We start from the raw sequence: 23,650 nt of genomic DNA, 5'->3' as shown, positions 1-23,650 counted from the left end.
CTTTGGAGGACCGGCCCTGTGCTTGCCAACACTTCCTGCAGGGACCCAGAGCTGGGAGGTGGCATCTCTCAGCCCTGGGTCGGGCAGAGCCCCAGCGGGCCATGCCCACAACCTCTCTCAGCACCGGTCCCCCAGAAGGCTCCTTTGGGACCAGGATTCTCTTGCGGTGACTCTTTAAGGTCTGGCCCCTGGATGGAGGGGCACCAGGAGTAGAGGAGCAGGAAGGGGAAGGGGGTGGCCATGCGAGGGGACACTTTGAGGCCGAGTCCCAGCTTCAGCCTGATCCTCCTGGGAACCCCGCTCTGAGACAAGGAGCCGGGCTTCGCATTCCCACAGCAGCCAGTCGTGGGCTGAGGACACCTGGGGCGTTGGGAACTCCCTGGCTTCTCCTTGGTTTAACGTCTAGAGCTGCTTGTGAATCGCGCCGCCACACACACCCGAGCGCAGGTGTCTTCCGCACAGACTGCGGGCCTCGCTCTTCTGAACGCCGCTAGCTCGCCACCCACCCACGGGTGAACCTGGTCAGGGTGCTTTCTCTAAGGGGCAGACTCTTTTCCGGGCGGGCTACCGGTGTCTCTGTTTGCTCGTTTCTTTCTTCCATTTCGGGAAAGTCTTCCTTGCTGGGTGTGGAAATCTCCTATGCCTTCCCTCGCCTATTCTGTCAGCTTTCAAATTCTCTTTCAGTTGCCACCCTCACAGATGGATTAGGAAACTCTTTCCGGTGCACTCATTAGTGAAATGACCTCCAGGAAGCTGGAATCCAATATCTAATGGCCGATTTTTAGCGAGTCCACACGCCAGGGTGGTCGGGGTCCAATGCAGCCCCGGCCAGGCCCAGGCCCCTTGGACTGGGCCACAGGAGGACACGGAGGAGGGTCCCGGCCCCCACGAAGCGGTGCCGGCAGTTCTCCACGGGCTTGGGCGTTTTCCAGAGGTAGGAGATGGAGGGGACTGATTTCTTCAGCGCCCCCCAAACCACGCCACCCCACCCCACCCATGGGACACATCCCCAGAGAGAGACGCCCCATACACTGGCTGTGCCCCAGCCCTGGCCCGGGGGAATAGGCGGCAGCCCACCCACAGGGCGAGGGGGGGGGGCGCAGCTGAAAGGGGTTGTGGGGGAGGGCGGCCCCTGGCTGGGGTCAAAGGGCGAGCGTCCCGCGCGTGCGCAGTCAGCGGCAGGCAGCGACGCGCTGGGGGTGGGCAGCGGGTAGGTGAAGGAGGCCGGGCGAGGAGACGAGGGGGGCTGGGAGGGCTCCACCTTGGCGAGTCCAGCCGTGGAGGCGCATCTTGTGTGAGTGTGAGTGAGTGTGAGTGTGTGTGTGTGTGTATACAGAGACAGCCCCCCGCCCCGCCCCGCCCATCACCCCGTCCCTGGGAGCCCGCGGGACCCGGCCGGAGAACTCAACCGGCCCGGCCCGGCGCGGGGCCTGGGGCGGGAGGCGGCGGCGGGGAAGCCCAGAGAGGCTCGGCTTCTTGAGCGGGGCAGGGGCGCCCTCCGCCGCCGTCTAGGGCCACACCACCCTGAACGCCCCCGATCTCGTCTGGTCTCGGAAGCTAAGCAGGGTCGGGCCTGGTTAGTACTTGGATGGGAGACCGCCTGGGAATACCGGGTGCCACAGGCTGCTGCTTTTTTTTTTTTTTTTTTTTTTTTTGCCTCTTGTTGTGTCCCCTTTCTGGGAGCGCGGCGGCGGCCCGGGGTGGGGGTCACCCCCACCCTCAGCGCCCGCCCGCGGTGCCTGGCGCCCCAGCCCGCACCGTGGGGCCTCCTCTTGTCCCAAGCCGCGACACCGCCGCCACGCGGCAGCATGCGTGGCATCTGGACTGTCAGGTCTCAGACCAAAGGTCTGCTCTGTGGGAACCGACACGCTGGAGGAAACCTTGAGAGTCTGAGAGGGGAGGGAGTTCCAGAAGAAGGCCAGGATGTCATTTGGAGGGAGTATGTGACCAGAACTCGTCCCGTTGCTTTTGGGGTTCTATGGGCTACACGCAGGAATCTTTGGTGGTGGCACCTGATGTTGGGGGATCCGGAGTCACACCCAGACCTGCTCCACAGGCCTCCTTTTACTTTTCTCTTCGGATTCATTATTTTTAAAAAGTGTCTCTTACCTCTATGATTGCATTTTCTTTTCTCTCTCTCTTCAAGCAGATGATGGGAGTACAAGTATTCAGGTGACATGTGTTGCCCGTGCCCCCCTCCCCCCTGTGTTCTTTTTTTTTTTTTTTTTTGAGACAGAGTCTCGTTTTGCTGCCCAGGCTAGAGTGAGTGCCATGGCGTCAGCCTAGCTCACAGCAACCTCAATCTCCGGGCTCAAGCAATCCTGCTGCCTCAGCCTCCCGAGTAGTTGGGACTACAGGCATGCACCACCACGCCCGGCTGTGTTTTTCTATATATATTAGTTGGCCAATTAATTTCTTTCTATTTTTAGTAGAGACGGGGTCTCGCTCTTGCTCAGGCTGGTTTCGAACTCCTGACCTGGAGCAATCCGCCCGCCTCGGCCTCCCAGAGAGCTAGGATTACAGGCGTGAGCCACCGCGCCCGCCCCCCCCCTGTGTTCTTATTGATATACCTCTCATGTTGTTCCAGCGTATTGTGGGGGTACCAATGTTAAGGTCGGGTGCCTTGCCCTCTCCAAGCCTCCCCCCTCGGGTCAGAGCTTCAAGTGCGCCCATCCCCCAGTCGGTGCGCACCCACCCCATGCCTAATGGATGTGTATGCCCCTCCCCTCCCCCCACACGCCCGACACCCACCCGATGAAGGTGATTCCTCTCTGTCCACTTAGGCGTCCATCCGTTCGTACCAATTTGCTGGTGAGCGCGCTCACGTGGTGCTCGTGTGTCCATTCTTGGGATACCTGGCCTACTGGAACGGGTTCCAGCTCTGGCCAGGAGAACACGAGAGGCGCCCTCTCACCGCTGCTCCTCACAGCCGAATGGCACTCCGTGGTGTCCACGCGCCACATTTTATTCATGCACTCCTGGATGGATGGGCACTCGGGTCGCTTCCACGTCTTTGCGATTGTGAATTGTGCCCTAACTGTCACCCTAACCCTTACCCAGCCCGTCTCCACTGCCCCTGCCTGACGCACTCCTCCCCGGCCAGGCCCGTCACTGTCCTGGGCCCCCGCCTGACCGGCTCCTCCCCGCCCGGCCTCTCACCGTCCTCGGCCCCTGCCTGACCGGCTCCTCCGTCGCCTGGGCCTTCCAAGGGCTTGGTGTGGACGCTGCTTCCAGGAAGCCCTCCAGAAACCCGGCAGCAGGGTGGCCGCAGCAGTCTCCAGCAGCCGTCCCTAAGTCGCGTGAGTGCGGGGGACGTGCCCCCGCTGTGCCGCGGGGGCCCAGCCTGGTGTCTTCCCTGAGGCCCTGCGGCTGGCTGCCGGCTGGGCTGCCCCTCCCCGCAAGGGGAGAGCCGCGGAGGTGGGGACCGCCTCCTGATGGGGACGTACACGCAGCTCTCCACGTCGGATTCCGGGGCTCTCTGTCCTGCCCGAAGGCCCAGCTGGCCTGCGGGTCCTTAGAGTGGCAAAAACATCCGAAAACTGAGATTGAGGGTCCGGTGGGTGTCTGCACTTTTGTGCTGGGCACCCCAGGGAGGCCCGGGGGCTGGCTGGACAACGTGGTCTGCTGGGCGGGGGGGTTGGAGGAGCAACTGATGCCCTTTGCACTTCGGGTAGCAAGAGTCTGAGCAAGAGTCTCTGAGCCCTGTGCCCTGTGGGGGGGGGCGGGGGGGAGGAGGAGGAGGAGGAGGAGGAGGAGGAGGTGGGAAGGGCCGGGGCCTGCAGTCCTGTTCCCGGGGTGGCACGGCAAGTGGCCTCTTCCACAGGCTGCTTGGCCTGGGCTCCCTGCACCTGGGCCTTTGGAGGACCGGCCCTGTGCTTGCCAACACTTCCTGCAGGGACCCAGAGCTGGGAGGTGGCATCTCTCAGCCCTGGGTCGGGCAGAGCCCCAGCGGGCCATGCCCACAACCTCTCTCAGCACCGGTCCCCCAGAAGGCTCCTTTGGGACCAGGATTCTCTTGCGGTGACTCTTTAAGGTCTGGCCCCTGGATGGAGGGGCACCAGGAGTAGAGGAGCAGGAAGGGGAAGGGGGTGGCCATGCGAGGGGACACTTTGAGGCCGAGTCCCAGCTTCAGCCTGATCCTCCTGGGAACCCCGCTCTGAGACAAGGAGCCGGGCTTCGCATTCCCACAGCAGCCAGTCGTGGGCTGAGGACACCTGGGGCGTTGGGAACTCCCTGGCTTCTCCTTGGTTTAACGTCTAGAGCTGCTTGTGAATCGCGCCGCCACACACACCCGAGCGCAGGTGTCTTCCGCACAGACTGCGGGCCTCGCTCTTCTGAACGCCGCTAGCTCGCCACCCACCCACGGGTGAACCTGGTCAGGGTGCTTTCTCTAAGGGGCAGACTCTTTTCCGGGCGGGCTACCGGTGTCTCTGTTTGCTCGTTTCTTTCTTCCATTTCGGGAAAGTCTTCCTTGCTGGGTGTGGAAATCTCCTATGCCTTCCCTCGCCTATTCTGTCAGCTTTCAAATTCTCTTTCAGTTGCCACCCTCACAGATGGATTAGGAAACTCTTTCCGGTGCACTCATTAGTGAAATGACCTCCAGGAAGCTGGAATCCAATATCTAATGGCCGATTTTTAGCGAGTCCACACGCCAGGGTGGTCGGGGTCCAATGCAGCCCCGGCCAGGCCCAGGCCCCTTGGACTGGGCCACAGGAGGACACGGAGGAGGGTCCCGGCCCCCACGAAGCGGTGCCGGCAGTTCTCCACGGGCTTGGGCGTTTTCCAGAGGTAGGAGATGGAGGGGACTGATTTCTTCAGCGCCCCCCAAACCACGCCACCCCACCCCACCCATGGGACACATCCCCAGAGAGAGACGCCCCATACACTGGCTGTGCCCCAGCCCTGGCCCGGGGGAATAGGCGGCAGCCCACCCACAGGGCGAGGGGGGGGGGCGCAGCTGAAAGGGGTTGTGGGGGAGGGCGGCCCCTGGCTGGGGTCAAAGGGCGAGCGTCCCGCGCGTGCGCAGTCAGCGGCAGGCAGCGACGCGCTGGGGGTGGGCAGCGGGTAGGTGAAGGAGGCCGGGCGAGGAGACGAGGGGGGCTGGGAGGGCTCCACCTTGGCGAGTCCAGCCGTGGAGGCGCATCTTGTGTGAGTGTGAGTGAGTGTGAGTGTGTGTGTGTGTGTATACAGAGACAGCCCCCCGCCCCGCCCCGCCCATCACCCCGTCCCTGGGAGCCCGCGGGACCCGGCCGGAGAACTCAACCGGCCCGGCCCGGCGCGGGGCCTGGGGCGGGAGGCGGCGGCGGGGAAGCCCAGAGAGGCTCGGCTTCTTGAGCGGGGCAGGGGCGCCCTCCGCCGCCGTCTAGGGCCACACCACCCTGAACGCCCCCGATCTCGTCTGGTCTCGGAAGCTAAGCAGGGTCGGGCCTGGTTAGTACTTGGATGGGAGACCGCCTGGGAATACCGGGTGCCACAGGCTGCTGCTTTTTTTTTTTTTTTTTTTTTTTGCCTCTTGTTGTGTCCCCTTTCTGGGAGCGCGGCGGCGGCCCGGGGTGGGGGTCACCCCCACCCTCAGCGCCCGCCCGCGGTGCCTGGCGCCCCAGCCCGCACCGTGGGGCCTCCTCTTGTCCCAAGCCGCGACACCGCCGCCACGCGGCAGCATGCGTGGCATCTGGACTGTCAGGTCTCAGACCAAAGGTCTGCTCTGTGGGAACCGACACGCTGGAGGAAACCTTGAGAGTCTGAGAGGGGAGGGAGTTCCAGAAGAAGGCCAGGATGTCATTTGGAGGGAGTATGTGACCAGAACTCGTCCCGTTGCTTTTGGGGTTCTATGGGCTACACGCAGGAATCTTTGGTGGTGGCACCTGATGTTGGGGGATCCGGAGTCACACCCAGACCTGCTCCACAGGCCTCCTTTTACTTTTCTCTTCGGATTCATTATTTTTAAAAAGTGTCTCTTACCTCTAGGATTGCATTTTCTTTTCTCTCTCTCTTCAAGCAGATGATGGGAGTACAAGTATTCAGGTGACATGTGTTGCCCGTGCCCCCCTCCCCCCTGTGTTCTTTTTTTTTTTTTTTTTTGAGACAGAGTCTCGTTTTGCTGCCCAGGCTAGAGTGAGTGCCATGGCGTCAGCCTAGCTCACAGCAACCTCAATCTCCGGGCTCAAGCAATCCTGCTGCCTCAGCCTCCCGAGTAGTTGGGACTACAGGCATGCACCACCACGCCCGGCTGTGTTTTTCTATATATATTAGTTGGCCAATTAATTTCTTTCTATTTTTAGTAGAGACGGGGTCTCGCTCTTGCTCAGGCTGGTTTCGAACTCCTGACCTGGAGCAATCCGCCCGCCTCGGCCTCCCAGAGAGCTAGGATTACAGGCGTGAGCCACCGCGCCCGCCCCCCCCTGTGTTCTTATTCATATACCTCTCATGTTGTTCCAGCGTATTGTGGGGGTACCAATGTTAAGGTCGGGTGCCTTGCCCTCTCCAAGCCTCCCCCCTCGGGTCAGAGCTTCAAGTGCGCCCATCCCCCAGTCGGTGCGCACCCACCCCATGCCTAATGGATGTGTATGCCCCTCCCCTCCCCCCACACGCCCGACACCCACCCGATGAAGGTGATTCCTCTCTGTCCACTTAGGCGTCCATCCGTTCGTACCAATTTGCTGGTGAGCGCGCTCACGTGGTGCTCGTGTGTCCATTCTTGGGATACCTGGCCTACTGGAACGGGTTCCAGCTCTGGCCAGGAGAACACGAGAGGCGCCCTCTCACCGCTGCTCCTCACAGCCGAATGGCACTCCGTGGTGTCCACGCGCCACATTTTATTCATGCACTCCTGGATGGATGGGCACTCGGGTCGCTTCCACGTCTTTGCGATTGTGAATTGTGCCCTAACTGTCACCCTAACCCTTACCCAGCCCGTCTCCACTGCCCCTGCCTGACGCACTCCTCCCCGGCCAGGCCCGTCACTGTCCTGGGCCCCCGCCTGACCGGCTCCTCCCCGCCCGGCCTCTCACCGTCCTCGGCCCCTGCCTGACCGGCTCCTCCGTCGCCTGGGCCTTCCAAGGGCTTGGTGTGGACGCTGCTTCCAGGAAGCCCTCCAGAAACCCGGCAGCAGGGTGGCCGCAGCAGTCTCCAGCAGCCGTCCCTAAGTCGCGTGAGTGCGGGGGACGTGCCCCCGCTGTGCCGCGGGGGCCCAGCCTGGTGTCTTCCCTGAGGCCCTGCGGCTGGCTGCCGGCTGGGCTGCCCCTCCCCGCAAGGGGAGAGCCGCGGAGGTGGGGACCGCCTCCTGATGGGGACGTACACGCAGCTCTCCACGTCGGATTCCGGGGCTCTCTGTCCTGCCCGAAGGCCCAGCTGGCCTGCGGGTCCTTAGAGTGGCAAAAACATCCGAAAACTGAGATTGAGGGTCCGGTGGGTGTCTGCACTTTTGTGCTGGGCACCCCAGGGAGGCCCGGGGGCTGGCTGGACAACGTGGTCTGCTGGGCGGGGGGGTTGGAGGAGCAACTGATGCCCTTTGCACTTCGGGTAGCAAGAGTCTGAGCAAGAGTCTCTGAGCCCTGTGCCCTGTGGGGGGGGGCGGGGGGGAGGAGGAGGAGGAGGAGGAGGAGGAGGAGGTGGGAAGGGCCGGGGCCTGCAGTCCTGTTCCCGGGGTGGCACGGCAAGTGGCCTCTTCCACAGGCTGCTTGGCCTGGGCTCCCTGCACCTGGGCCTTTGGAGGACCGGCCCTGTGCTTGCCAACACTTCCTGCAGGGACCCAGAGCTGGGAGGTGGCATCTCTCAGCCCTGGGTCGGGCAGAGCCCCAGCGGGCCATGCCCACAACCTCTCTCAGCACCGGTCCCCCAGAAGGCTCCTTTGGGACCAGGATTCTCTTGCGGTGACTCTTTAAGGTCTGGCCCCTGGATGGAGGGGCACCAGGAGTAGAGGAGCAGGAAGGGGAAGGGGGTGGCCATGCGAGGGGACACTTTGAGGCCGAGTCCCAGCTTCAGCCTGATCCTCCTGGGAACCCCGCTCTGAGACAAGGAGCCGGGCTTCGCATTCCCACAGCAGCCAGTCGTGGGCTGAGGACACCTGGGGCGTTGGGAACTCCCTGGCTTCTCCTTGGTTTAACGTCTAGAGCTGCTTGTGAATCGCGCCGCCACACACACCCGAGCGCAGGTGTCTTCCGCACAGACTGCGGGCCTCGCTCTTCTGAACGCCGCTAGCTCGCCACCCACCCACGGGTGAACCTGGTCAGGGTGCTTTCTCTAAGGGGCAGACTCTTTTCCGGGCGGGCTACCGGTGTCTCTGTTTGCTCGTTTCTTTCTTCCATTTCGGGAAAGTCTTCCTTGCTGGGTGTGGAAATCTCCTATGCCTTCCCTCGCCTATTCTGTCAGCTTTCAAATTCTCTTTCAGTTGCCACCCTCACAGATGGATTAGGAAACTCTTTCCGGTGCACTCATTAGTGAAATGACCTCCAGGAAGCTGGAATCCAATATCTAATGGCCGATTTTTAGCGAGTCCACACGCCAGGGTGGTCGGGGTCCAATGCAGCCCCGGCCAGGCCCAGGCCCCTTGGACTGGGCCACAGGAGGACACGGAGGAGGGTCCCGGCCCCCACGAAGCGGTGCCGGCAGTTCTCCACGGGCTTGGGCGTTTTCCAGAGGTAGGAGATGGAGGGGACTGATTTCTTCAGCGCCCCCCAAACCACGCCACCCCACCCCACCCATGGGACACATCCCCAGAGAGAGACGCCCCATACACTGGCTGTGCCCCAGCCCTGGCCCGGGGGAATAGGCGGCAGCCCACCCACAGGGCGAGGGGGGGGGGCGCAGCTGAAAGGGGTTGTGGGGGAGGGCGGCCCCTGGCTGGGGTCAAAGGGCGAGCGTCCCGCGCGTGCGCAGTCAGCGGCAGGCAGCGACGCGCTGGGGGTGGGCAGCGGGTAGGTGAAGGAGGCCGGGCGAGGAGACGAGGGGGGCTGGGAGGGCTCCACCTTGGCGAGTCCAGCCGTGGAGGCGCATCTTGTGTGAGTGTGAGTGAGTGTGAGTGTGTGTGTGTGTGTATACAGAGACAGCCCCCCGCCCCGCCCCGCCCATCACCCCGTCCCTGGGAGCCCGCGGGACCCGGCCGGAGAACTCAACCGGCCCGGCCCGGCGCGGGGCCTGGGGCGGGAGGCGGCGGCGGGGAAGCCCAGAGAGGCTCGGCTTCTTGAGCGGGGCAGGGGCGCCCTCCGCCGCCGTCTAGGGCCACACCACCCTGAACGCCCCCGATCTCGTCTGGTCTCGGAAGCTAAGCAGGGTCGGGCCTGGTTAGTACTTGGATGGGAGACCGCCTGGGAATACCGGGTGCCACAGGCTGCTGCTTTTTTTTTTTTTTTTTTTTTTTGCCTCTTGTTGTGTCCCCTTTCTGGGAGCGCGGCGGCGGCCCGGGGTGGGGGTCACCCCCACCCTCAGCGCCCGCCCGCGGTGCCTGGCGCCCCAGCCCGCACCGTGGGGCCTCCTCTTGTCCCAAGCCGCGACACCGCCGCCACGCGGCAGCATGCGTGGCATCTGGACTGTCAGGTCTCAGACCAAAGGTCTGCTCTGTGGGAACCGACACGCTGGAGGAAACCTTGAGAGTCTGAGAGGGGAGGGAGTTCCAGAAGAAGGCCAGGATGTCATTTGGAGGGAGTATGTGACCAGAACTCGTCCCGTTGCTTTTGGGGTTCTATGGGCTACACGCAGGAATCTTTGGTGGTGGCACCTGATGTTGGGGGATCCGGAGTCACACCCAGACCTGCTCCACAGGCCTCCTTTTACTTTTCTCTTCGGATTCATTATTTTTAAAAAGTGTCTCTTACCTCTATGATTGCATTTTCTTTTCTCTCTCTCTTCAAGCAGATGATGGGAGTACAAGTATTCAGGTGACATGTGTTGCCCGTGCCCCCCTCCCCCCTGTGTTCTTTTTTTTTTTTTTTTTTGAGACAGAGTCTCGTTTTGCTGCCCAGGCTAGAGTGAGTGCCATGGCGTCAGCCTAGCTCACAGCAACCTCAATCTCCGGGCTCAAGCAATCCTGCTGCCTCAGCCTCCCGAGTAGTTGGGACTACAGGCATGCACCACCACGCCCGGCTGTGTTTTTCTATATATATTAGTTGGCCAATTAATTTCTTTCTATTTTTAGTAGAGACGGGGTCTCGCTCTTGCTCAGGCTGGTTTCGAACTCCTGACCTGGAGCAATCCGCCCGCCTCGGCCTCCCAGAGAGCTAGGATTACAGGCGTGAGCCACCGCGCCCGCCCCCCCCTGTGTTCTTATTCATATACCTCTCATGTTGTTCCAGCGTATTGTGGGGGTACCAATGTTAAGGTCGGGTGCCTTGCCCTCTCCAAGCCTCCCCCCTCGGGTCAGAGCTTCAAGTGCGCCCATCCCCCAGTCGGTGCGCACCCACCCCATGCCTAATGGATGTGTATGCCCCTCCCCTCCCCCCACACGCCCGACACCCACCCGATGAAGGTGATTCCTCTCTGTCCACTTAGGCGTCCATCCGTTCGTACCAATTTGCTGGTGAGCGCGCTCACGTGGTGCTCGTGTGTCCATTCTTGGGATACCTGGCCTACTGGAACGGGTTCCAGCTCTGGCCAGGAGAACACGAGAGGCGCCCTCTCACCGCTGCTCCTCACAGCCGAATGGCACTCCGTGGTGTCCACGCGCCACATTTTATTCATGCACTCCTGGATGGATGGGCACTCGGGTCGCTTCCACGTCTTTGCGATTGTGAATTGTGCCCTAACTGTCACCCTAACCCTTACCCAGCCCGTCTCCACTGCCCCTGCCTGACGCACTCCTCCCCGGCCAGGCCCGTCACTGTCCTGGGCCCCCGCCTGACCGGCTCCTCCCCGCCCGGCCTCTCACCGTCCTCGGCCCCTGCCTGACCGGCTCCTCCGTCGCCTGGGCCTTCCAAGGGCTTGGTGTGGACGCTGCTTCCAGGAAGCCCTCCAGAAACCCGGCAGCAGGGTGGCCGCAGCAGTCTCCAGCAGCCGTCCCTAAGTCGCGTGAGTGCGGGGGACGTGCCCCCGCTGTGCCGCGGGGGCCCAGCCTGGTGTCTTCCCTGAGGCCCTGCGGCTGGCTGCCGGCTGGGCTGCCCCTCCCCGCAAGGGGAGAGCCGCGGAGGTGGGGACCGCCTCCTGATGGGGACGTACACGCAGCTCTCCACGTCGGATTCCGGGGCTCTCTGTCCTGCCCGAAGGCCCAGCTGGCCTGCGGGTCCTTAGAGTGGCAAAAACATCCGAAAACTGAGATTGAGGGTCCGGTGGGTGTCTGCACTTTTGTGCTGGGCACCCCAGGGAGGCCCGGGGGCTGGCTGGACAACGTGGTCTGCTGGGCGGGGGGGTTGGAGGAGCAACTGATGCCCTTTGCACTTCGGGTAGCAAGAGTCTGAGCAAGAGTCTCTGAGCCCTGTGCCCTGTGGGGGGGGGCGGGGGGGAGGAGGAGGAGGAGGAGGAGGAGGAGGAGGTGGGAAGGGCCGGGGCCTGCAGTCCTGTTCCCGGGGTGGCACGGCAAGTGGCCTCTTCCACAGGCTGCTTGGCCTGGGCTCCCTGCACCTGGGCCTTTGGAGGACCGGCCCTGTGCTTGCCAACACTTCCTGCAGGGACCCAGAGCTGGGAGGTGGCATCTCTCAGCCCTGGGTCGGGCAGAGCCCCAGCGGGCCATGCCCACAACCTCTCTCAGCACCGGTCCCCCAGAAGGCTCCTTTGGGACCAGGATTCTCTTGCGGTGACTCTTTAAGGTCTGGCCCCTGGATGGAGGGGCACCAGGAGTAGAGGAGCAGGAAGGGGAAGGGGGTGGCCATGCGAGGGGACACTTTGAGGCCGAGTCCCAGCTTCAGCCTGATCCTCCTGGGAACCCCGCTCTGAGACAAGGAGCCGGGCTTCGCATTCCCACAGCAGCCAGTCGTGGGCTGAGGACACCTGGGGCGTTGGGAACTCCCTGGCTTCTCCTTGGTTTAACGTCTGGAGCTGCTTGTGAATCGCGCCGCCACACACACCCGAGCGCAGGTGTCTTCCGCACAGACTGCGGGCCTCGCTCTTCTGAACGCCGCTAGCTCGCCACCCACCCACGGGTGAACCTGGTCAGGGTGCTTTCTCTAAGGGGCAGACTCTTTTCCGGGCGGGCTACCGGTGTCTCTGTTTGCTCGTTTCTTTCTTCCATTTCGGGAAAGTCTTCCTTGCTGGGTGTGGAAATCTCCTATGCCTTCCCTCGCCTATTCTGTCAGCTTTCAAATTCTCTTTCAGTTGCCACCCTCACAGATGGATTAGGAAACTCTTTCCGGTGCACTCATTAGTGAAATGACCTCCAGGAAGCTGGAATCCAATATCTAATGGCCGATTTTTAGCGAGTCCACACGCCAGGGTGGTCGGGGTCCAATGCAGCCCCGGCCAGGCCCAGGCCCCTTGGACTGGGCCACAGGAGGACACGGAGGAGGGTCCCGGCCCCCACGAAGCGGTGCCGGCAGTTCTCCACGGGCTTGGGCGTTTTCCAGAGGTAGGAGATGGAGGGGACTGATTTCTTCAGCGCCCCCCAAACCACGCCACCCCACCCCACCCATGGGACACATCCCCAGAGAGAGACGCCCCATACACTGGCTGTGCCCCAGCCCTGGCCCGGGGGAATAGGCGGCAGCCCACCCACAGGGCGAGGGGGGGGGCGCAGCTGAAAGGGGTTGTGGGGGAGGGCGGCCCCTGGCTGGGGTCAAAGGGCGAGCGTCCCGCGCGTGCGCAGTCAGCGGCAGGCAGCGACGCGCTGGGGGTGGGCAGCGGGTAGGTGAAGGAGGCCGGGCGAGGAGACGAGGGGGGCTGGGAGGGCTCCACCTTGGCGAGTCCAGCCGTGGAGGCGCATCTTGTGTGAGTGTGAGTGAGTGTGAGTGTGTGTGTGTGTGTATACAGAGACAGCCCCCCGCCCCGCCCCGCCCATCACCCCGTCCCTGGGAGCCCGCGGGACCCGGCCGGAGAACTCAACCGGCCCGGCCCGGCGCGGGGCCTGGGGCGGGAGGCGGCGGCGGGGAAGCCCAGAGAGGCTCGGCTTCTTGAGCGGGGCAGGGGCGCCCTCCGCCGCCGTCTAGGGCCACACCACCCTGAACGCCCCCGATCTCGTCTGGTCTCGGAAGCTAAGCAGGGTCGGGCCTGGTTAGTACTTGGATGGGAGACCGCCTGGGAATACCGGGTGCCACAGGCTGCTGCTTTTTTTTTTTTTTTTTTTTTTTGCCTCTTGTTGTGTCCCCTTTCTGGGAGCGCGGCGGCGGCCCGGGGTGGGGGTCACCCCCACCCTCAGCGCCCGCCCGCGGTGCCTGGCGCCCCAGCCCGCACCGTGGGGCCTCCTCTTGTCCCAAGCCGCGACACCGCCGCCACGCGGCAGCATGCGTGGCATCTGGACTGTCAGGTCTCAGACCAAAGGTCTGCTCTGTGGGAACCGACACGCTGGAGGAAACCTTGAGAGTCTGAGAGGGGAGGGAGTTCCAGAAGAAGGCCAGGATGTCATTTGGAGGGAGTATGTGACCAGAACTCGTCCCGTTGCTTTTGGGGTTCTATGGGCTACACGCAGGAATCTTTGGTGGTGGCACCTGATGTTGGGGGATCCGGAGTCACACCCAGACCTGCTCCACAGGCCTCCTTTTACTTTTCTCTTCGGATTCATTATTTTTAAAAAGTGTCTCTTACCTCTATGATTGCATTTTCTTTTCTCTCTCTCTTCAAGCAGATGATGGGAGTACAAGTATTCAGGTGACATGTGTTGCCCGTGCCCCCCTCCCCCCTGTGTTCTTTTTTTTTTTTTTTTTGAGACAGAGTCTCGTTTTGCTGCCCAGGCTAGAGTGAGTGCCATGGCGTCAGCCTAGCTCACAGCAACCTCAATCTCCGGGCTCAAGCAATCCTGCTGCCTCAGCCTCCCGAGTAGTTGGGACTACAGGCATGCACCACCACGCCCGGCTGTGTTTTTCTATATATATTAGTTGGCCAATTAATTTCTTTCTATTTTTAGTAGAGACGGGGTCTCGCTCTTGCTCAGGCTGGTTTCGAACTCCTGACCTGGAGCAATCCGCCCGCCTCAGCCTCCCAGAGAGCTAGGATTACAGGCGTGAGCCACCGCGCCCGGCCCCCCCTGTGTTCTTATTCATATACCTCTCATGTTGTTCCAGCGTATTGTGGGGGTACCAATGTTAAGGTCGGGTGCCTTGCCCTCTCCAAGCCTCCCCCCTCGGGTCAGAGCTTCAAGTGCGCCCATCCCCCAGTCGGTGCGCACCCACCCCATGCCTAATGGATGTGTATGCCCCTCCCCTCCCCCCACACGCCCGACACCCACCCGATGAAGGTGATTCCTCTCTGTCCACTTAGGCGTCCATCCGTTCGTACCAATTTGCTGGTGAGCGCGCTCACGTGGTGCTCGTGTGTCCATTCTTGGGATACCTGGCCTACTGGAACGGGTTCCAGCTCTGGCCAGGAGAACACGAGAGGCGCCCTCTCACCGCTGCTCCTCACAGCCGAATGGCACTCCGTGGTGTCCACGCGCCACATTTTATTCATGCACTCCTGGATGGATGGGCACTCGGGTCGCTTCCACGTCTTTGCGATTGTGAATTGTGCCCTAACTGTCACCCTAACCCTTACCCAGCCCGTCTCCACTGCCCCTGCCTGACGCACTCCTCCCCGGCCAGGCCCGTCACTGTCCTGGGCCCCCGCCTGACCGGCTCCTCCCCGCCCGGCCTCTCACCGTCCTCGGCCCCTGCCTGACCGGCTCCTCCGTCGCCTGGGCCTTCCAAGGGCTTGGTGTGGACGCTGCTTCCAGGAAGCCCTCCAGAAACCCGGCAGCAGGGTGGCCGCAGCAGTCTCCAGCAGCCGTCCCTAAGTCGCGTGAGTGCGGGGGACGTGCCCCCGCTGTGCCGCGGGGGCCCAGCCTGGTGTCTTCCCTGAGGCCCTGCGGCTGGCTGCCGGCTGGGCTGCCCCTCCCCGCAAGGGGAGAGCCGCGGAGGTGGGGACCGCCTCCTGATGGGGACGTACACGCAGCTCTCCACGTCGGATTCCGGGGCTCTCTGTCCTGCCCGAAGGCCCAGCTGGCCTGCGGGTCCTTAGAGTGGCAAAAACATCCGAAAACTGAGATTGAGGGTCCGGTGGGTGTCTGCACTTTTGTGCTGGGCACCCCAGGGAGGCCCGGGGGCTGGCTGGACAACGTGGTCTGCTGGGCGGGGGGGTTGGAGGAGCAACTGATGCCCTTTGCACTTCGGGTAGCAAGAGTCTGAGCAAGAGTCTCTGAGCCCTGTGCCCTGTGGGGGGGGGCGGGGGGGAGGAGGAGGAGGAGGAGGAGGAGGAGGAGGTGGGAAGGGCCGGGGCCTGCAGTCCTGTTCCCGGGGTGGCACGGCAAGTGGCCTCTTCCACAGGCTGCTTGGCCTGGGCTCCCTGCACCTGGGCCTTTGGAGGACCGGCCCTGTGCTTGCCAACACTTCCTGCAGGGACCCAGAGCTGGGAGGTGGCATCTCTCAGCCCTGGGTCGGGCAGAGCCCCAGCGGGCCATGCCCACAACCTCTCTCAGCACCGGTCCCCCAGAAGGCTCCTTTGGGACCAGGATTCTCTTGCGGTGACTCTTTAAGGTCTGGCCCCTGGATGGAGGGGCACCAGGAGTAGAGGAGCAGGAAGGGGAAGGGGGTGGCCATGCGAGGGGACACTTTGAGGCCGAGTCCCAGCTTCAGCCTGATCCTCCTGGGAACCCCGCTCTGAGACAAGGAGCCGGGCTTCGCATTCCCACAGCAGCCAGTCGTGGGCTGAGGACACCTGGGGCGTTGGGAACTCCCTGGCTTCTCCTTGGTTTAACGTCTGGAGCTGCTTGTGAATCGCGCCGCCACACACACCCGAGCGCAGGTGTCTTCCGCACAGACTGCGGGCCTCGCTCTTCTGAACGCCGCTAGCTCGCCACCCACCCACGGGTGAACCTGGTCAGGGTGCTTTCTCTAAGGGGCAGACTCTTTTCCGGGCGGGCTACCGGTGTCTCTGTTTGCTCGTTTCTTTCTTCCATTTCGGGAAAGTCTTCCTTGCTGGGTGTGGAAATCTCCTATGCCTTCCCTCGCCTATTCTGTCAGCTTTCAAATTCTCTTTCAGTTGCCACCCTCACAGATGGATTAGGAAACTCTTTCCGGTGCACTCATTAGTGAAATGACCTCCAGGAAGCTGGAATCCAATATCTAATGGCCGATTTTTAGCGAGTCCACACGCCAGGGTGGTCGGGGTCCAATGCAGCCCCGGCCAGGCCCAGGCCCCTTGGACTGGGCCACAGGAGGACACGGAGGAGGGTCCCGGCCCCCACGAAGCGGTGCCGGCAGTTCTCCACGGGCTTGGGCGTTTTCCAGAGGTAGGAGATGGAGGGGACTGATTTCTTCAGCGCCCCCCAAACCACGCCACCCCACCCCACCCATGGGACACATCCCCAGAGAGAGACGCCCCATACACTGGCTGTGCCCCAGCCCTGGCCCGGGGGAATAGGCGGCAGCCCACCCACAGGGCGAGGGGGGGGGCGCAGCTGAAAGGGGTTGTGGGGGAGGGCGGCCCCTGGCTGGGGTCAAAGGGCGAGCGTCCCGCGCGTGCGCAGTCAGCGGCAGGCAGCGACGCGCTGGGGGTGGGCAGCGGGTAGGTGAAGGAGGCCGGGCGAGGAGACGAGGGGGGCTGGGAGGGCTCCACCTTGGCGAGTCCAGCCGTGGAGGCGCATCTTGTGTGAGTGTGAGTGAGTGTGAGTGTGTGTGTGTGTGTATACAGAGACAGCCCCCCGCCCCGCCCCGCCCATCACCCCGTCCCTGGGAGCCCGCGGGACCCGGCCGGAGAACTCAACCGGCCCGGCCCGGCGCGGGGCCTGGGGCGGGAGGCGGCGGCGGGGAAGCCCAGAGAGGCTCGGCTTCTTGAGCGGGGCAGGGGCGCCCTCCGCCGCCGTCTAGGGCCACACCACCCTGAACGCCCCCGATCTCGTCTGGTCTCGGAAGCTAAGCAGGGTCGGGCCTGGTTAGTACTTGGATGGGAGACCGCCTGGGAATACCGGGTGCCACAGGCTGCTGCTTTTTTTTTTTTTTTTTTTTTTGCCTCTTGTTGTGTCCCCTTTCTGGGAGCGCGGCGGCGGCCCGGGGTGGGGGTCACCCCCACCCTCAGCGCCCGCCCGCGGTGCCTGGCGCCCCAGCCCGCACCGTGGGGCCTCCTCTTGTCCCAAGCCGCGACACCGCCGCCACGCGGCAGCATGCGTGGCATCTGGACTGTCAGGTCTCAGACCAAAGGTCTGCTCTGTGGGAACCGACACGCTGGAGGAAACCTTGAGAGTCTGAGAGGGGAGGGAGTTCCAGAAGAAGGCCAGGATGTCATTTGGAGGGAGTATGTGACCAGAACTCGTCCCGTTGCTTTTGGGGTTCTATGGGCTACACGCAGGAATCTTTGGTGGTGGCACCTGATGTTGGGGGATCCGGAGTCACACCCAGACCTGCTCCACAGGCCTCCTTTTACTTTTCTCTTCGGATTCATTATTTTTAAAAAGTGTCTCTTACCTCTATGATTGCATTTTCTTTTCTCTCTCTCTTCAAGCAGATGATGGGAGTACAAGTATTCAGGTGACATGTGTTGCCCGTGCCCCCCTCCCCCCTGTGTTCTTTTTTTTTTTTTTTTTGAGACAGAGTCTCGTTTTGCTGCCCAGGCTAGAGTGAGTGCCATGGCGTCAGCCTAGCTCACAGCAACCTCAATCTCCGGGCTCAAGCAATCCTGCTGCCTCAGCCTCCCGAGTAGTTGGGACTACAGGCATGCACCACCACGCCCGGCTGTGTTTTTCTATATATATTAGTTGGCCAATTAATTTCTTTCTATTTTTAGTAGAGACGGGGTCTCGCTCTTGCTCAGGCTGGTTTCGAACTCCTGACCTGGAGCAATCCGCCCGCCTCAGCCTCCCAGAGAGCTAGGATTACAGGCGTGAGCCACCGCGCCCGGCCCCCCCTGTGTTCTTATTCATATACCTCTCATGTTGTTCCAGCGTATTGTGGGGGTACCAATGTTAAGGTCGGGTGCCTTGCCCTCTCCAAGCCTCCCCCCTCGGGTCAGAGCTTCAAGTGCGCCCATCCCCCAGTCGGTGCGCACCCACCCCATGCCTAATGGATGTGTATGCCCCTCCCCTCCCCCCACACGCCCGACACCCACCCGATGAAGGTGATTCCTCTCTGTCCACTTAGGCGTCCATCCGTTCGTACCAATTTGCTGGTGAGCGCGCTCACGTGGTGCTCGTGTGTCCATTCTTGGGATACCTGGCCTACTGGAACGGGTTCCAGCTCTGGCCAGGAGAACACGAGAGGCGCCCTCTCACCGCTGCTCCTCACAGCCGAATGGCACTCCGTGGTGTCCACGCGCCACATTTTATTCATGCACTCCTGGATGGATGGGCACTCGGGTCGCTTCCACGTCTTTGCGATTGTGAATTGTGCCCTAACTGTCACCCTAACCCTTACCCAGCCCGTCTCCACTGCCCCTGCCTGACGCACTCCTCCCCGGCCAGGCCCGTCACTGTCCTGGGCCCCCGCCTGACCGGCTCCTCCCCGCCCGGCCTCTCACCGTCCTCGGCCCCTGCCTGACCGGCTCCTCCGTCGCCTGGGCCTTCCAAGGGCTTGGTGTGGACGCTGCTTCCAGGAAGCCCTCCAGAAACCCGGCAGCAGGGTGGCCGCAGCAGTCTCCAGCAGCCGTCCCTAAGTCGCGTGAGTGCGGGGGACGTGCCCCCGCTGTGCCGCGGGGGCCCAGCCTGGTGTCTTCCCTGAGGCCCTGCGGCTGGCTGCCGGCTGGGCTGCCCCTCCCCGCAAGGGGAGAGCCGCGGAGGTGGGGACCGCCTCCTGATGGGGACGTACACGCAGCTCTCCACGTCGGATTCCGGGGCTCTCTGTCCTGCCCGAAGGCCCAGCTGGCCTGCGGGTCCTTAGAGTGGCAAAAACATCCGAAAACTGAGATTGAGGGTCCGGTGGGTGTCTGCACTTTTGTGCTGGGCACCCCAGGGAGGCCCGGGGGCTGGCTGGACAACGTGGTCTGCTGGGCGGGGGGGTTGGAGGAGCAACTGATGCCCTTTGCACTTCGGGTAGCAAGAGTCTGAGCAAGAGTCTCTGAGCCCTGTGCCCTGTGGGGGGGGGCGGGGGGGAGGAGGAGGAGGAGGAGGAGGAGGAGGAGGTGGGAAGGGCCGGGGCCTGCAGTCCTGTTCCCGGGGTGGCACGGCAAGTGGCCTCTTCCACAGGCTGCTTGGCCTGGGCTCCCTGCACCTGGGCCTTTGGAGGACCGGCCCTGTGCTTGCCAACACTTCCTGCAGGGACCCAGAGCTGGGAGGTGGCATCTCTCAGCCCTGGGTCGGGCAGAGCCCCAGCGGGCCATGCCCACAACCTCTCTCAGCACCGGTCCCCCAGAAGGCTCCTTTGGGACCAGGATTCTCTTGCGGTGACTCTTTAAGGTCTGGCCCCTGGATGGAGGGGCACCAGGAGTAGAGGAGCAGGAAGGGGAAGGGGGTGGCCATGCGAGGGGACACTTTGAGGCCGAGTCCCAGCTTCAGCCTGATCCTCCTGGGAACCCCGCTCTGAGACAAGGAGCCGGGCTTCGCATTCCCACAGCAGCCAGTCGTGGGCTGAGGACACCTGGGGCGTTGGGAACTCCCTGGCTTCTCCTTGGTTTAACGTCTAGAGCTGCTTGTGAATCGCGCCGCCACACACACCCGAGCGCAGGTGTCTTCCGCACAGACTGCGGGCCTCGCTCTTCTGAACGCCGCTAGCTCGCCACCCACCCACGGGTGAACCTGGTCAGGGTGCTTTCTCTAAGGGGCAGACTCTTTTCCGGGCGGGCTACCGGTGTCTCTGTTTGCTCGTTTCTTTCTTCCATTTCGGGAAAGTCTTCCTTGCTGGGTGTGGAAATCTCCTATGCCTTCCCTCGCCTATTCTGTCAGCTTTCAAATTCTCTTTCAGTTGCCACCCTCACAGATGGATTAGGAAACTCTTTCCGGTGCACTCATTAGTGAAATGACCTCCAGGAAGCTGGAATCCAATATCTAATGGCCGATTTTTAGCGAGTCCACACGCCAGGGTGGTCGGGGTCCAATGCAGCCCCGGCCAGGCCCAGGCCCCTTGGACTGGGCCACAGGAGGACACGGAGGAGGGTCCCGGCCCCCACGAAGCGGTGCCGGCAGTTCTCCACGGGCTTGGGCGTTTTCCAGAGGTAGGAGATGGAGGGGACTGATTTCTTCAGCGCCCCCCAAACCACGCCACCCCACCCCACCCATGGGACACATCCCCAGAGAGAGACGCCCCATACACTGGCTGTGCCCCAGCCCTGGCCCGGGGGAATAGGCGGCAGCCCACCCACAGGGCGAGGGGGGGGGGCGCAGCTGAAAGGGGTTGTGGGGGAGGGCGGCCCCTGGCTGGGGTCAAAGGGCGAGCGTCCCGCGCGTGCGCAGTCAGCGGCAGGCAGCGACGCGCTGGGGGTGGGCAGCGGGTAGGTGAAGGAGGCCGGGCGAGGAGACGAGGGGGGCTGGGAGGGCTCCACCTTGGCGAGTCCAGCCGTGGAGGCGCATCTTGTGTGAGTGTGAGTGAGTGTGAGTGTGTGTGTGTGTGTATACAGAGACAGCCCCCCGCCCCGCCCCGCCCATCACCCCGTCCCTGGGAGCCCGCGGGACCCGGCCGGAGAACTCAACCGGCCCGGCCCGGCGCGGGGCCTGGGGCGGGAGGCGGCGGCGGGGAAGCCCAGAGAGGCTCGGCTTCTTGAGCGGGGCAGGGGCGCCCTCCGCCGCCGTCTAGGGCCACACCACCCTGAACGCCCCCGATCTCGTCTGGTCTCGGAAGCTAAGCAGGGTCGGGCCTGGTTAGTACTTGGATGGGAGACCGCCTGGGAATACCGGGTGCCACAGGCTGCTGCTTTTTTTTTTTTTTTTTTTTTTTTGCCTCTTGTTGTGTCCCCTTTCTGGGAGCGCGGCGGCGGCCCGGGGTGGGGGTCACCCCCACCCTCAGCGCCCGCCCGCGGTGCCTGGCGCCCCAGCCCGCACCGTGGGGCCTCCTCTTGTCCCAAGCCGCGACACCGCCGCCACGCGGCAGCATGCGTGGCATCTGGACTGTCAGGTCTCAGACCAAAGGTCTGCTCTGTGGGAACCGACACGCTGGAGGAAACCTTGAGAGTCTGAGAGGGGAGGGAGTTCCAGAAGAAGGCCAGGATGTCATTTGGAGGGAGTATGTGACCAGAACTCGTCCCGTTGCTTTTGGGGTTCTATGGGCTACACGCAGGAATCTTTGGTGGTGGCACCTGATGTTGGGGGATCCGGAGTCACACCCAGACCTGCTCCACAGGCCTCCTTTTACTTTTCTCTTCGGATTCATTATTTTTAAAAAGTGTCTCTTACCTCTATGATTGCATTTTCTTTTCTCTCTCTCTTCAAGCAGATGATGGGAGTACAAGTATTCAGGTGACATGTGTTGCCCGTGCCCCCCTCCCCCCTGTGTTCTTTTTTTTTTTTTTTTTTGAGACAGAGTCTCGTTTTGCTGCCCAGGCTAGAGTGAGTGCCATGGCGTCAGCCTAGCTCACAGCAACCTCAATCTCCGGGCTCAAGCAATCCTGCTGCCTCAGCCTCCCGAGTAGTTGGGACTACAGGCATGCACCACCACGCCCGGCTGTGTTTTTCTATATATATTAGTTGGCCAATTAATTTCTTTCTATTTTTAGTAGAGACGGGGTCTCGCTCTTGCTCAGGCTGGTTTCGAACTCCTGACCTGGAGCAATCCGCCCGCCTCGGCCTCCCAGAGAGCTAGGATTACAGGCGTGAGCCACCGCGCCCGCCCCCCCCTGTGTTCTTATTCATATACCTCTCATGTTGTTCCAGCGTATTGTGGGGGTACCAATGTTAAGGTCGGGTGCCTTGCCCTCTCCAAGCCTCCCCCCTCGGGTCAGAGCTTCAAGTGCGCCCATCCCCCAGTCGGTGCGCACCCACCCCATGCCTAATGGATGTGTATGCCCCTCCCCTCCCCCCACACGCCCGACACCCACCCGATGAAGGTGATTCCTCTCTGTCCACTTAGGCGTCCATCCGTTCGTACCAATTTGCTGGTGAGCGCGCTCACGTGGTGCTCGTGTGTCCATTCTTGGGATACCTGGCCTACTGGAACGGGTTCCAGCTCTGGCCAGGAGAACACGAGAGGCGCCCTCTCACCGCTGCTCCTCACAGCCGAATGGCACTCCGTGGTGTCCACGCGCCACATTTTATTCATGCACTCCTGGATGGATGGGCACTCGGGTCGCTTCCACGTCTTTGCGATTGTGAATTGTGCCCTAACTGTCACCCTAACCCTTACCCAGCCCGTCTCCACTGCCCCTGCCTGACGCACTCCTCCCCGGCCAGGCCCGTCACTGTCCTGGGCCCCCGCCTGACCGGCTCCTCCCCGCCCGGCCTCTCACCGTCCTCGGCCCCTGCCTGACCGGCTCCTCCGTCGCCTGGGCCTTCCAAGGGCTTGGTGTGGACGCTGCTTCCAGGAAGCCCTCCAGAAACCCGGCAGCAGGGTGGCCGCAGCAGTCTCCAGCAGCCGTCCCTAAGTCGCGTGAGTGCGGGGGACGTGCCCCCGCTGTGCCGCGGGGGCCCAGCCTGGTGTCTTCCCTGAGGCCCTGCGGCTGGCTGCCGGCTGGGCTGCCCCTCCCCGCAAGGGGAGAGCCGCGGAGGTGGGGACCGCCTCCTGATGGGGACGTACACGCAGCTCTCCACGTCGGATTCCGGGGCTCTCTGTCCTGCCCGAAGGCCCAGCTGGCCTGCGGGTCCTTAGAGTGGCAAAAACATCCGAAAACTGAGATTGAGGGTCCGGTGGGTGTCTGCACTTTTGTGCTGGGCACCCCAGGGAGGCCCGGGGGCTGGCTGGACAACGTGGTCTGCTGGGCGGGGGGGTTGGAGGAGCAACTGATGCCCTTTGCACTTCGGGTAGCAAGAGTCTGAGCAAGAGTCTCTGAGCCCTGTGCCCTGTGGGGGGGGGCGGGGGGGAGGAGGAGGAGGAGGAGGAGGAGGAGGAGGTGGGAAGGGCCGGGGCCTGCAGTCCTGTTCCCGGGGTGGCACGGCAAGTGGCCTCTTCCACAGGCTGCTTGGCCTGGGCTCCCTGCACCTGGGCCTTTGGAGGACCGGCCCTGTGCTTGCCAACACTTCCTGCAGGGACCCAGAGCTGGGAGGTGGCATCTCTCAGCCCTGGGTCGGGCAGAGCCCCAGCGGGCCATGCCCACAACCTCTCTCAGCACCGGTCCCCCAGAAGGCTCCTTTGGGACCAGGATTCTCTTGCGGTGACTCTTTAAGGTCTGGCCCCTGGATGGAGGGGCACCAGGAGTAGAGGAGCAGGAAGGGGAAGGGGGTGGCCATGCGAGGGGACACTTTGAGGCCGAGTCCCAGCTTCAGCCTGATCCTCCTGGGAACCCCGCTCTGAGACAAGGAGCCGGGCTTCGCATTCCCACAGCAGCCAGTCGTGGGCTGAGGACACCTGGGGCGTTGGGAACTCCCTGGCTTCTCCTTGGTTTAACGTCTAGAGCTGCTTGTGAATCGCGCCGCCACACACACCCGAGCGCAGGTGTCTTCCGCACAGACTGCGGGCCTCGCTCTTCTGAACGCCGCTAGCTCGCCACCCACCCACGGGTGAACCTGGTCAGGGTGCTTTCTCTAAGGGGC

The 23,650-nt window shown here is 62.8% G+C and overlaps 6 non-coding genes across 6 annotated transcripts; all 6 read left to right on the top strand.

Annotated features, from left to right (window-relative positions):
- The first annotated feature begins 1,506 nt into the window (after nucleotides 1-1,506).
- LOC142868587 (5S ribosomal RNA) lies at nucleotides 1,507-1,625 on the top strand. The gene has a single exon (XR_012917533.1). It is a non-coding gene; the product is annotated as a 5S ribosomal RNA (ribosomal RNA).
- A 3,735-nt stretch (nucleotides 1,626-5,360) lies between these two features.
- LOC142868639 (5S ribosomal RNA) lies at nucleotides 5,361-5,479 on the top strand. Its single transcript, XR_012917585.1, has one exon. It is a non-coding gene; the product is annotated as a 5S ribosomal RNA (ribosomal RNA).
- A 3,732-nt stretch (nucleotides 5,480-9,211) lies between these two features.
- On the top strand, nucleotides 9,212-9,330 carry LOC142868638 (5S ribosomal RNA). The gene has a single exon (XR_012917584.1). It is a non-coding gene; the product is annotated as a 5S ribosomal RNA (ribosomal RNA).
- Nucleotides 9,331-13,061: 3,731 nt separating this feature from the next.
- LOC142868637 (5S ribosomal RNA) lies at nucleotides 13,062-13,180 on the top strand. Its single transcript, XR_012917583.1, has one exon. It is a non-coding gene; the product is annotated as a 5S ribosomal RNA (ribosomal RNA).
- Nucleotides 13,181-16,910: 3,730 nt separating this feature from the next.
- Nucleotides 16,911-17,029, top strand: LOC142868636 (5S ribosomal RNA). The gene has a single exon (XR_012917582.1). It is a non-coding gene; the product is annotated as a 5S ribosomal RNA (ribosomal RNA).
- A 3,730-nt stretch (nucleotides 17,030-20,759) lies between these two features.
- On the top strand, nucleotides 20,760-20,878 carry LOC142868635 (5S ribosomal RNA). The gene has a single exon (XR_012917581.1). It is a non-coding gene; the product is annotated as a 5S ribosomal RNA (ribosomal RNA).
- Nucleotides 20,879-23,650: the final 2,772 nt, after the last annotated feature.

This window comes from Microcebus murinus, unplaced genomic scaffold (genome assembly GCF_040939455.1).
Source record: "Microcebus murinus isolate Inina unplaced genomic scaffold, M.murinus_Inina_mat1.0 scaf035_hap2_Mmur4.0, whole genome shotgun sequence".
NCBI classification, from domain to species: Eukaryota; Metazoa; Chordata; class Mammalia; order Primates; family Cheirogaleidae; genus Microcebus; species Microcebus murinus.
This window is presented reverse-complemented; position numbering and strand designations above follow the sequence as displayed.